Source organism: Apis cerana, linkage group LG12, assembly GCF_029169275.1.
Source record: "Apis cerana isolate GH-2021 linkage group LG12, AcerK_1.0, whole genome shotgun sequence".
Lineage (NCBI taxonomy): Eukaryota > Metazoa > Arthropoda > Insecta > Hymenoptera > Apidae > Apis > Apis cerana.
This window is the reverse complement of record NC_083863.1, coordinates 8,212,883-8,226,708: the sequence shown is the minus strand read 5'-3', so window position 1 is coordinate 8,226,708 and position 13,826 is coordinate 8,212,883. Positions and strand designations below refer to the sequence as shown.

The window sequence follows — 13,826 nt, the reverse complement described above, 5'->3', positions numbered from 1 at the left end:
TAGAAAATTTGAAAAAATTGTCAAAGATTGAAAAAGAACGCGGAGAAGGTAAGCCCGGATATAGAAGAAATATTCGCACACTTTTCTCATCGGCATTTCTCGTCATATTTTCCCGCCAATACCCCCGAGGAAAAACACGATTCTTCATTCTCACCGATATCCGTGCTGGCAATCTTCCGTATCGAACCGTCCGATGTATCGATCATAGGAAAGGGAAGTGTAAGCACTTCCGGCTTCTGCGAAAATAACAAGAAAGAAAGGGGAGGGACGAAAAAGTACTTTTATCCATCTCCTCGTAAAGTTTCTCTCGCCCATAAATATATCGTGGGTCAATATATGCGATACAAACAATACTCGCGGAAATAACGAAGTAAAGAAAAAAAAAAAAAGAAAAGGAAAGGAAAATGGAAGACGATAAAATTCTTTTACAGATTTTTCTCTTCGTTTTTCGTGAAAGAAATGAAACTCCAGCAAATCAATCCTTTCTAATTCTTGATTCCACTTAGGATATATCCAATTTATTTCGAAAAACGATCCTTCGATTCGATTCAACTCTCGGTTCCCAACGTGTCTACGACTCTCCTCGTTCGTTTCGAATGGAATCGGCGAATCACGGATCCACGTCCCGAAACAATTTCGCCACCTTCCCCAAATTTCCTCGTCCATCCCAAACTTTTCTCCCGCATTATACTCTCCGCCGTCTCCCGCGGGAATCGTATTCTCGTGGCTGGCCGAGAATGGAAGGCAAGGAGATATGCACGCGTGTATATATATAAACGGAGGGATGTAACCGATCCCAGTGGAATACCTCGCCTTTCGTCCCGATTACCGTAAACGCACCCCAATTCTCCTTCCTTCTAATGGGATTAAACGTGGATCAAAGGGAGAGGTAAGACGATTCCATTGGACGGAGTTTCGTCGAGGCTTCCAGTCGTTTCATCTCTGACGAATGATTTACGATCTTTTATTTTATTTTATTTTACTTTTTGGAGACGAGACAGAGAGAGAGAGGAAGGGAGGGAGGGAGTATTTATACGAAATACGCGAGTGTGTATCTTGGCGTGAGAGAATATTTGTCGAGATAAGAGAAAAGTTTGCCATTTTGCGAGATAAATGATGGTTGCGTGGTGGTGATAATGGATACGGAGAGAAGATGGAGAAAAGTAGATAGGGAAAGGGGAGAGTAAAAACGGAGTGTCGTTATATGCATAGGGAAGAATGGATCAAGAGAGGAAGTGGCCGATTTACTTGTTCGATCGACCGTGGAAGATGTTGATCAATGGTTGCAGAGCGAAGACAATTACAATGCCAATATCGACAACCTTCTACGGGTCATTAGCCGTGGAGTTTTAGAGGAGTCCATGTTAATATCGCGTAGAGTTTCTAGAGTTGGTTTAATAATGGCCGAGGCTAACTCTGCAACTCGACCCATCAAACGATTATTTCTCATTGAACGATTATATTAAACTAAAGAAGAAGGGGAAGAAGAAAAATAGATGAAATTTTCTAACGTCAAATTTTACTTCATCGTCGTGGAAACGATTTTTAGACGTTTTACTATTCAAAGATTAATGACAAAAATGTGTACACCTAATGCATATTGAATTACGATGGAAATTAGAAGAAATAAATTATGACACGAAACGCAACGCAATTGGACAAATGAAAACTAACAAATTACGAGACTTACCCATCCCCTCGTTATTCGTTATAGTTACACGCCATTTTAATTTAATTATTAAATTATTAAATCGAATCATCAATCATATACCTGCGACTTATGTTTAAAAAAGAATTTCTCGAAATTAACAGCAACTTAAATTAAACCATTCGATCGCCGACTCATAAAACCAAAACTAATCGACTTATATCGAGATGAATAAAAAAAAAAACAGCGATAAATCGACGAAATATACATTCATACAGGAAGGAGAGGGAGAGCGAACTTGTCAGAATGGAAGGATATCGGACGGGATAATAACAGTTCCGGATAAAGCCTCGAATTTACGAGGTGGTCGCCCTTTGAAGTGACGAGCCGTATATTTAAATCAGCATACGCGTCAGCGAGGCTGCTGCGAGCTCAGACTCGCATCACGGATCGCTTGCTGCACGCATTCGCCGGCCAAGTGCGCTCGTAATGAGATTATAGTCGCGCGGCCATTACACCGCGCGTTAATGATAATTAACTGTCATTAGCGGCCTCGTCGACAAAGGACCCAGCCTTGAAAACAGATCCGCCTGTTGCGGTGGGACACGGAATCGGGCACAGCTGCGCCGAGGGTGCGATAACTCGTGCGAGCCTGTACTCTTTTCTCTTTCTTTTCTTTCTTCTCGTTGTCCCGATTGCCAAGCATCGAAATCACCGAGAGAATCGATGTTTCCTTGTTTTCCTTTCCCCTTCGATTCTCTGTCCCATGATTTGCATCTATTTCATGATATAGATAATCATGTAACGAGAAGAAAAAAGAAGTAAAATGGAGATAATTAAGCTTGGAGGCATCATTGGAAGTAATCGATTAATCAATTAATCTGTTCTGAAATTTCAAATTTTCGGGAATTTCTGGCGCCAATTTTCCGGTGTTAGCCAACGTTCTCGTACCGCGGGAACGAAGACAGGGTAGGTATAGGAGAAAGTTCCGGGGGCTTAACTCGGCACAGAGGATAGCGGGAAGAAGTGGAGGGGGAACAAGACTCGCGAGGCAAAGAAAGGGTAATATCGGGGGTGGGTGAGCGATTTCAAGAATTAATTTCCTTCGACCGCTTCGAGGGTAATACTCTCGTCTTAATTGAAAGGTTGACCAAAGGAGCCGTTCATATCTTAATGCATTATTCCCAGAGAGTTTCGTCCGTTTTTCAAAGGTGAGTTCTTCGCTGAAAAACGATATCAGAAGATCCGTGCGCGGATTAAAGACTCGTAATCGTTGTTGTATGTAATTATATTAACGAGTGAAAAATACGAGTGGAAAAGAAGGAAGAGCGTTTAAATTTTTTTCGCGAGCTTTAGAAACGTTCGAAAAAGCGAACGATAATTGCACCCTGTCGTGGGTTTCGAATTTTAAATAGGTTGGACGAAAGGGCGGGAGTCGTTACACGAGGACTCGCGTGGCCCCCTTTCCGTACGTAAATATATTTACATCGCAGTTTCGTCTTAACTCGCGGCAATCGTACATTCGACGTACGATCGTTCGCACGCAACGAACTTTCTTTCCGCCCAGTGGCGTGATTTCCTCGGAAGATACGTTCGCTGTTACCACCCGACTGACCTTCGTAAACTACCACACGTACAAGAATTACGCTACAATTTCCTCGGTAAATATCAAACCGCGAAATTAAAGTAAAAACTTGGTGGCGAAGTTATGCCGCAAATTGCATCGTTGCACGTGAAATTTTAAACCGTCCTCCAACGATTCGCGTCAACAAATGGATAATTCGTCTTTTTCGAGAAAGGTGGCATCGTCGGTTAAATATAATACGAATAGATTTTCTTCTCGTTTCGCGACCAAAGATCGCCGAGAGCAATTTTTCGAAATTCTTTTTGCAATCCGTTGAAAGGATTAATGACTCGAGTCCTTCCTTCCAACGCTTTTCCAACGCGTTATTTCTCTGGAAAGGAAACAGAGTCGTTCAGTTATGGAGCGGATGTCAGTTTAGACAACTCTGTACAAAGTTTCGCAAAGTTTTCCTTTGTTGTGAGAATTGTTAGACGTCCGGTAACGTCGAGTAGCGTTTTAGAACCGCGAAATTCACGGTGGAATAATAACGATATCGTGGAATAATTAATGAAAGCACAAAAGTTGAAGAATTGCTTTTTAAAATCGCCAAATCTTTAATTCGTTTATACCATATAACGGCTCGTTTGACTTGTAAGGGGTTCACACGGATCGATGCAAGGATTTTGAACACGGTTGTAAGAAGAAGTCGTTCTCTATTATCCGTTGCTAATCAGAATTCCTCGTGTTCGCAAAGTTATATTTAAACTCTCGTTAATCTTGAGAGATTCGAGTTCAACGTTTCAAGAACTAACGAGTATCGATAAGAATGAAGTATTCGATAATCGAAAGCGACGTATCAATGTTCGCACCTTAACGCGAGTTTGTACAAAAATATTTGTCTTCTAATTTACATGGCACGGGCCGAGCGCGGATATTTTCAAAACAATCGCGAACCGATTCGATCGATCCTCGAAAAGCACAATATTTACCCTTTTTTTCTTCATTGGACGCGATAAAATTCAATTCACTCTCCCCGTCAAACGTTCCAAGATTTAAATATCGAAAATCGTTGGGCAATTCGCGATTAAGACCGACGTGTCGTACAATCATTTACCAGACTTCCCGTTTAACGATTATTCGTTAACATTGACGAGGCAATTACGTCGCTCGATGGCCAAGTACGAGTCGAATTTACGGCCAAGAAGGATCTTTCTCTTACATTCGTTACAAATATTCGAAGAAAATATTCATAAAATTTTAATCAAGTCGGTGATTTTAAATTTTGACCCGTAAATACGTATTTGTCTTGTGACATTTGACGAAATTACTCGAGCCGTTAATTGTCACGGAATAAGATTTACAACCACGGAAGCCACACCCATTGCCACGCTATCGTAAAAATCCTTCTTCTCTTTTTTTTTATTCCTTTAATTCAACCACAGCATGCCCCTGCATTAAATCGTTATTACCCTTATACGACTTTTCTAGATAGATATGCCAGCTAGATATTTTTAATTTTTCTTCCCATATTTGTTATCCAAGGATACGAAGTGCAAGTGATCGAGTATCGAGTAATATTTCACCCGTGTAGCAAAACTGCGAGTATCGAGATAAAACGACATTGATACACGTAATGTACACGTTAAAAGAAAAAAAAAAGGCAGAGAATCAATCTTCCGGAGTGATTACACTTTATGCACGGCTATGTACAGTTATATATCTTTGTACAGTTACATATCGGGCCGAGGAAGCACGATTAATCATCAATCTTGTTTACGAGTCAACAAGAGTAAGAAGCTCGATGCGGCTTCGTCGAGGTGGATTCGAAAGGAAACGCGACGGGTTTGGCTCGAGTTTATTAATTTTCTTCTAAAAAAAAAGAAATTCGAGACGAATATCGTGCAGACAAATTCCAGAATAAAAGAGAGTTAAACCTTTCTCGAAGTAAATCAAATATATTTTCCATCGCATCGGTCGAAGCTTATTCGAAGCGTAACGAATGAAAGTAAAATCGAATCGCTCGGGTTATATTCTTGTATTACCTTTGCAACGAATGGAACGTGGAGTGTTTCTTGCGAATTTTCACGAGCTTCTTTCGAAATAACGTTTTACTTACCGAACCGTGATCGATTGCGGCCAATTATTCTCTCGCGAATCGCTTCACCGACGCTCGAATACGTACCTGGAAGACAAAAAAGCGCGTTCAATGCGATGAGAAGGGGATCGAGCGACACGAAAGATGTAAAGTTTCTTTATTCGTTTTTCTCGCGGCTTTGTTATTCTCAGAGAAAGGGATATTTGATTCGTTTCTATTTCGATCCCTAAAAATTGCAGGGAAATAATTAAAAAATGTGGATAAATATCGTTTGAAATGGTAGGGATTTTAAAAATATTAAAAAATATAATATAACCACGAAACGGATAAAACGCGTTACTTCGATAAATATTCGAAACGATGTCAAATACATACAGCTCTGTTTGGAGCAACGAATCGATTATATAAATGCGATAATCTATGTATTATTAAGCATCGCAGTTTCATTTACTTACGTCTTTGTACCTTTCTCCCCGCTTTATTTCCGATGAAAATCGAAAATTGGCGAAACGGCGGATAGAACGCGATGACAAATTATTAATGGCCGTAACAAAGCTGAATTTAATCCTTGAATCGCAGAAAGCTTGGGTCGGTATTTACGCGAGGAAAAAGAGACACGAGGAAAATTCGAGAAAATGTTAATAAGGTTGGAAAAAACGAAATTAAATAATTCGATAAACGATATCAACATCGGTTGGAACGATTTTCAAAATCATTTAGAGGCATGAATTAAATATTGCTGGATGGAACGTTCGATCGATTTTCGCGTTATTCGGCTAGAATGTAATCGTATTGAAACGAAAATCGAGGCTTTTCAAAGTATTTTATTATTAAAAAAATTCGATAATTTTGCCATTAAAATTTATAACAATTCTCGATAAATCAAACCTATCAGAATCTCGAACGGTACGTAAAAATCTCGAATCACCCTTAATCGCGCGTAATAAATTTCCAACAGATCTTGCACCACGAGAGAAATAATTGTCTCGGTTCATTTTTTTCGAAGGGGGTTAACAAGCCATCGAGGCGATCGACTTGGATTTTCTTACGGGAAGGGAAAGGCGGGAAATGGGTGGCGTTAATTGCGATCCGGTATTGCAGCAGGTTCGTTGGCGGCGTGTTAACCCCGTGGCTTCGAACTTGGTGGCAATTAAGCTGCCGGATTTTCGTGAGTCGGATTAACACTGCGATCGAAGCAATTAAGCCCGTGTTAATCTCGTTCGAGGCCTTCTGTTTCTATCTGTATCCTCGATATTTCAAACCGACATCGACCGATTCGTGAAACGCGATCAAAAAAATTTTCTTATTTCTTTTCAACGACGACTTTGCCCCGTCTTTCCTTCCAACGGAACGAATGAATTTCATCCGAGTTTCTCTTGTTTTTTTTTTTATAACGGATACGAAGATTCGATTTGATTCTACTCGAATTTTGGTAACAGATACGAATCTGCGTTTCAATAACGAAATAACGTTCGCGTTTATGATCTCGTTACTTTTGTATTTGGATCAGGTATTCGATGTTTACGGGAGTAATCATCAAGGTTAACTCGACCAGTGATACTCTCTCTGTTAGAGATAATTAATCCGATTGAATTTACACCGCGTGAAATTTTCCGTTTCCAATAATTCCTTTTTGATTTTCATAACAATTCCATTCGCTTATATCGGTTAAAACACAATCGTTTATGTTTCTGTCGTGATAAAGACGAGAATACGTATCGAAATGAACAATTTTGGACGAAGCTGAAAGGTTAATAACTCGAGAAAAATTCTTAAATGAATCTTTACTTTGAAATTTTCATAGACAAATTTATATTCTCTCTATTTTCAATTGGCTCGCTCCTTTTCGAACTTGAATTTTCAAAAATTTATAAGACGCATTCCACCAAGTCCTCCTCACCAACTACGCATCTCATGCATCTTAAATTCGCATTTAATTCAAACCAAATCCATATCGTTCCGCTCCAATTCTTCCCACGCAACGGCTCGTTCACCGAATTACGATAATCACTCGATTATCCCACTCTACTCTTCAAAAGAAAAAAGAAACTCTTCCTATTCCTGGAAAAATCGAAAGGAGGAAAAGTTGGAAGCGAGCGTTTGATACATCGATTATCGATCACGTTCCGCAGGCTAATTGGCAAGAATCGAACGGACGGGTCAGGAAAGGAGAATTGGAAGCGGCGAACGTGGCAAAGGAGGCCATCGGGCACACCTGTGGCACCATAACCGTTCGTAGAGTCGAGCCAGCTTTCCGGATTTCGTGCGAGCCGAAAAACGTGACCGCTGAACCAGCAACCCGTTCCACACGAGTCAGCAGTTTGGCCCCGCAAACTTCTCTCCGTCAGAGAACACGTAGAAACGGGGCGAATCGAGCTCTGCTTACGATTCTTACGTGGCGGCGATACGAGAGGGAATGCTCGGCGTGTATCGAGAAATTTCGTGCCCTTCGGGGGAATCGGATTCTGGATGAAAAGATTTCGTGAAAACGGCGCGATTTTTGGCCTCTTGATGGATTGGCGTTGATAGAAATGCAACGGTGGTAAATCTGGGGGATTTAATTTCGAAAATGTTCCTCTTTCTTCTCGTCGCGTTGTAGAACACATTCGAAAAAGTGTCTTTATCTTTAATCTTCTCCATCGTCGTATTAAAATAAAATGGAAAATGGGACGTTTAACAACGTCTCGGTGAGTTTCAAATTTCTCAAATTTTCTCCAAAAAAAGGAATAGTTTCTAAAAGTTTACTACATACTCGAGAGAATGAGCGGCGAACTTTTCTTGTTTCGAGGGTATATTGAGCGCACTCTGGACCACTTTCAGTTCCTTTATCCTCTCGTTTTTTTCTTCTTATTCTCCTCCTCCTCCTCCTTTCTTTTTCTTTTTTCCTCTGCACGATCGCAAGTTCACGCAACGACTCGGCTGAATTACGGTACGAATAAGAGCACGGTGTTCCTCCTTCGAGCTTGCCATCGCCCAAATGTTCTTTCGCGCTCCCAAAGGAGAAGCGTGCTCGTTACACCGGCGTCTAAAACTCGGAGAATTAACGTTACGGTGGTACGCAACGCTCGACCTAACGGCGAAAAAGGAGGGATAAAATTAAAGGCGATATCGAAGTAGACGTTGGTTCTTTCGCGTCGCAACTTCATTTGGACAATGATTAAAAAAAATCCTATTTAGCATTTCGAAATGTTGGTCGAACCATTTTTGTTCAATATAAATGAACAGACTCGTTCCTCGAGAAACTTAATGATACATCGTGGTCGATAAAATAAAAATTTAAACTCGGAAACTTAACTCGATGTTCGAAATCTCGCTTCGTATGGAGTTCTTTAAATTTAATAGAAAACGCACGGAGCATTCCTCTTTTCGAGTCGCACGATTCATTTTCAAACTCGATCGTGAAACGACATTTACCAAATTCTCGAAATCGATTCGATCGCGTATTCGCGCGGATAGTTTATCTCCGGGGGGATTCTGGATTTGATAGTGGATCGGGTTTTACGTTACCTCGTTACACGACCGATCGTTTCGCTAAGCCGCCGAATAGCCACGCCATTTTCCAAACGCAAAGTTTTACTTTCCACGGGACGGATATGCGATACGCCGATTCCCCAATGTTTCGCGTTTTAAACGTTACGTATCCGTGCACGTACGTACGTGACCCGCGTTGAACGTGGACCGAGCTTTCGCCCCCTCTCCTTTGAGAATTTCGCCAAGGTGGGGATACGCGTAACGTGCTGCTACCTGTTGGAGAAATCTTCTCTCTCGCCGGATTTACGACGCGCCTTTACCCCGATATGGAGTTTCGCCGTTGCCTCGTTTTCTCGTAGAGAAATCGTTAGCCGTTGAAAAAGGTTAGCCGTTGACAGGTTGAAAATTTCGATTCCAACTCGCTTCGAATAATTACCCGTTCAAAATGAATCATAGTTACTCGTGATTATTATTATCGAAGTATAAGATTATATAAAAGAACGTACAGGTTATGGTCTTTGTAAGAATTATTTTTAACACGCGTGGAATATCACTGTATATGGAATATTCGGTGTAAAGAAGCAATCGAAGATGTAGTTTATATTGTATAATTACGACGTTTAATTGAATTAATTACTCGTAAGCTTGAAATTTCTCTCCTTTCTCGAAGGATTACGGGCAGAGATGCGGGTGTGGGACCACGAACGGTACGAGAACTTTGAACCTGAGAATACTTGGGTATTTTCCTGAATATTGCATATGCTTCAGACACATCTGCTCTGCGTAACTATGCAAATTAGAAATTCTGTATGCACCCTTAAATTGCAGAAGCTCCCTTTAGATCTTGCATTTGTCTTTCTCTCTACTAATTTCCGTTTCGTTGTTAAAATGGAACGGGACAAATTCCGCATTTTTGTTCGAACTTTAAAGAAGAATGCACGAATCTGTAAACGATACGCTTCGAACGTGACCAACGAAGAAGAACAACTCTTTTCAACGCAGTGCCTCGCGCGATTCTAGATAAGCGTTATTTCATTTGATTAATCGAACAAGTATAATTAAGTACGCCGAATAAAATGAAACGAACTTTTGTTTCGAATTATTACACGCAACGAATATTTCAATCATATTAAAATCAACTACAAATTATCCTATTATTACATTAATTAAATCGTATTCGAATTAATAATAATACAAATATCGTTACATCATATTACAATCACGCGTGATTACGATGACGAAACAATGCTAACTTCCAAAATTTATATGGAACAAGAAAATGATAGAAATCGGAGGCTTGGATGATTAATTCAACGATCATTTTCGAGTTGTCAGCCCAGTTGTGTGTATATTAATCGATATAATCGAAGATGATCGCGTCGAATGACGCGCTCCTTATAAATCAGCCTTAATTAACGTTATCGTACCCATTGTGAAGTTGGCGAATGCATCGATGAATAATGTATCGTGAATTAAGCTTGTATCCAGTCAACGGAATAACGAGACCGGTGTTCCATAGAGAAGCGGGTATATCCGATTGAGTTTCAACCGTTCGATATTATAACAACCTTGTACCGACCGTGTAGAATTTGATGTGTCTGCTGCATATAATTGACTTGGAATCGCGCTTCGCCGATCATGGACAAGTGGAATTTTCCGCGTCGAGTTTCGACCACCCCTTCAAATTCCGTTTTTAAACCGGAAGAAATTACAGGTATTGTTTCAACTTGTGTGTTTTAACGGAGAATAAATTGTTTGGAATGATTTTAGTAGGACCATGTAGTAGGACAGCCGTAATTGCTTTAAAGATTATGTTTGCGAGATTCCAATAGCATTTTCGAATTATATAATTTTTATATTTATAGAAAAACAACAAGATATCGCAATGAAAACGAAGTAACGTTAATTTGAAGGGGAAGTAATATTTCTAGATCAATAAAAATTATTACGAAGAAAGTGAAATTGAATTAAGCGGGATCAACGACACAAGTGGCTAGTTTTCAGTGGACGATCTGAAATATCTCGAATACGAGTCGAATCTAGTGAAATTTCATAACATTCAATATTCCGGTGTTAGTTTCCTCTGATTTAAAGGGGTTGAGAAACACGCCTCGAGATACACGAGACACGAAAGATGTTCGATCGACGAGAAAGTTTTCGATATTTTTTCGAAACGAAGGCGATACCAAAGTCGAAGCATCGAGTCGAGCAGTGAAAAAACCGCAGCCTGTAATTTCCACGAAATCGAGATCCTGGCTCGCACACGTGGTACCAGGGCAACTCGCTGATTAATCATTGATTAATCGCAAAGGAAAAAAGAAATAAGAAGAAGGGAGGAACGAGTGCGGGCTAATGTATGGTATTTATTTAATTTTTATTGAAGTATCGCGTGACTCTAAATCTCCACGAATACGTGACTTTTCTAGAATTCGAGTTCGAGTGAAACAAATGCGAATGATCGATGACACCCTAATGTAACTATAATAATCGTGCTGGATCGAGCAAACTGTATTTCAATCTCGATTTAAGAAAATTTTCTTTGTTAACGCTTAAAAGTACGAACGATTATTCGAAGCGATGGATTTTGGGAAACTGGAACGTTTTAAGAGGAATCTTAATGTTACAGTCTTGCTTTTCTTCCTTGATCTTAAGAAAAGAAGGTAATTTCACTCGATCTTGACCCGTGTTTGATCGAGAAGGCAAAGAAACACTTTCGATTTCCTTTCTCCTTCGCATCTTCTTCTCGGATCTGCTTATCGATCGATGCCGCTAATTATAATTGTAACTAGAGAGCTGTGGAGAAGGGCTCTCTCCAGCCAAGTAATCGTAGCGTGAATTTTCGAATCCATCCCCGAGGCGGATGTTACGCGCTACGTGATTCTGCGTCGACCACGATGAACGCGTTTCCGTTTCCAGTTTCCGCTCCCAGACGCCGACTAAGCGGTGTTCCATCGCATATTATGTCGGTCGTTACGGTTCAGTCGTGCTGGAAAACGGGATTATAGGATGGATCGGGGTAAATTTACTCGAAGAAAAATTTACTCCAACGGATTTCGTCGACTGGAAGCACGTTGAAAATCCATTGAAAGATGGACCATCGATTTATTGTAATAATGGAATCAATATTTCATCGGTTTTGGAATAGCAACGAGTATAGTCGAAGAATATGAGTTTCGAACGATCGCGAAAGATGATTTCGAATATCGTTTATATGGAAGAATTGATAGTTGGACGCGATCCAGATAATTAAATGTTTCGAAGTTTTAGAATTGAATTGAATAATTGAAATTCTGCAAGGATGAAGACGACGTTAGACGGAATTGTCGATTTTACATTCGCAAGCTATCGAATTATACAACGTGCGCAAAAGCAAGGATAATATCGTTCTTTGGTTTCATCCATAGTTTACTACCCATACTTTCTCGATGATATTCGGAGCGGTATTTCGGATATCGTCAACTTAGAGAGATATCGATACTTAACCGTATCTTTACGATTATACAGAGTTGAAGATCGTAACATCGGATGCAGCGTCGGCATCTTTTTTACGTTTGCTCTGGTTATACGATGGCATAAAGTGAAATACAGCTGGTGTATCTATCCTTCCCTATCCTTGGCGATAAAGTAGAAATAAAAAGATTGATTGTTGGGCAATTGCACACTCGTGGTTCGAATAAGATCATCAATTTTCGTTCTACGATTTTTTCCACTCTCGATTGGCAACGATTAGATTTAGAATAGGCTACCTCGATCCTTTTTCTATATTCTTCGCGATAAATTTCATATGATACGTAAAACTTGAGAGCAATGTAAATTTATATAAATTAATTAACTCGTCAAACGTGGAATCGTTCGATCTCGATTTAATGCTCGAATTACACGCAACAACCTTGCTGCTTTAACCATTTTATTTACCGAAAAACGTCGACGGAGAAAATTAATCATTCGGAAGAAATGGACTAAGATTCTGCGAACTTAATTAAATCGAGCGATTAATATCTCCAACGCGCTTTTCTTTTAAACGATTCCCGTCGAAAGAGCGACGAGAAATTTTTTACCGCTCGCGAGAAAGCGGAAGTAATACCCCTCGATCGAAATCGACCAGCGTAATTTCCTCCCGCGCATTATCCACGGATCTCTGCGAAACTCTGCCCATTATCGTTTCGAAACACTTTTCTTCCCTAAGATATTCCTCGCGTGTACCTCGCAATGAAACGATGGGGCAATTTTCAATCGCGTTCCGCTCGAGGAAAATATCGGAACGACTTCGACTCGCCGAATTTCCGCCCCGAATCTCCGCTGACCGACCAAACTTTCTTCTTTCGGATGAGAATACGGCGGCTGGAGAATTTCCACGGGTTAATAAATCCGGTATACGTGACGTGAAACCGCGATATTCCGAATATTTCCAGTTTGAATAACTTGGAATTCGAATTAACTTGGAATCCTGATCGCCGAGAGGACGATCGATAATTTGTGTTACGTCCTTTCCTTAAGCGTGATGCGGATTCTGGATTAAAAAGAATCTGGTAAAAAGGTAAAAAGAAGAATTGCAGTCTACGTGTGAGAGACGTTAATAAAGTATATCACTGTCCATCGGATGGAAGGAAGTTTAAAACGCGAAGGACGAAAATATGAATACAAATGTCAAGCGCTGAAATAAACTTCGTTCACCCACTCGAGGCGAATTAACTACCTTCCATTCCTATATACAAATATTACCACCCACAAAACGTGTATAAACGTGTATTCTAAAAGTGTAAATATCCATTTCCAAAAGTCGAAATAAAATTAAAAATCTTTTCGAACTTAATCCCCTTCTCGAGTAAACAAGTAAGAAGGAAAATGGAAGAGTGTCGTTTCGTCTTTTAACGCGTCTCTACGCCTCTGGATTCAGGCACGATCCCCACAAGTACGAGGGAATTATCGCGTTTACCGTGGAGGAGGGGGAAAAAGAAAAAAATGTCTATTAGCATAGTTAACCCCTATGACACGTGACGGAAATTACCGAAGCAAAAAACTCGCACCACCCTTGAGTCGGCAAACGA

General features: G+C 40.3%; 1 protein-coding gene across 5 annotated transcripts in view; it reads right to left on the bottom strand.

The window, feature by feature from the left end:
* The window catches only part of LOC107998923 (leucine-rich repeat-containing protein 15), a 105,898-nt gene that overhangs the window by 54,253 nt on the left and 37,819 nt on the right, over positions 1 to 13,826 (bottom strand). For 3 of the 5 annotated variants that reach the window (XM_028667292.2, XM_062082957.1, XM_062082960.1), the window contains one exon: positions 5,329 to 5,394. The exons of the other annotated variants lie outside the window; for them this stretch is intronic. The gene's annotated coding sequence lies outside the window, so the exon portion shown is untranslated. The remainder of the gene's footprint in view (positions 1 to 5,328; positions 5,395 to 13,826) is intronic. 5 annotated transcript variants of the gene reach the window in all.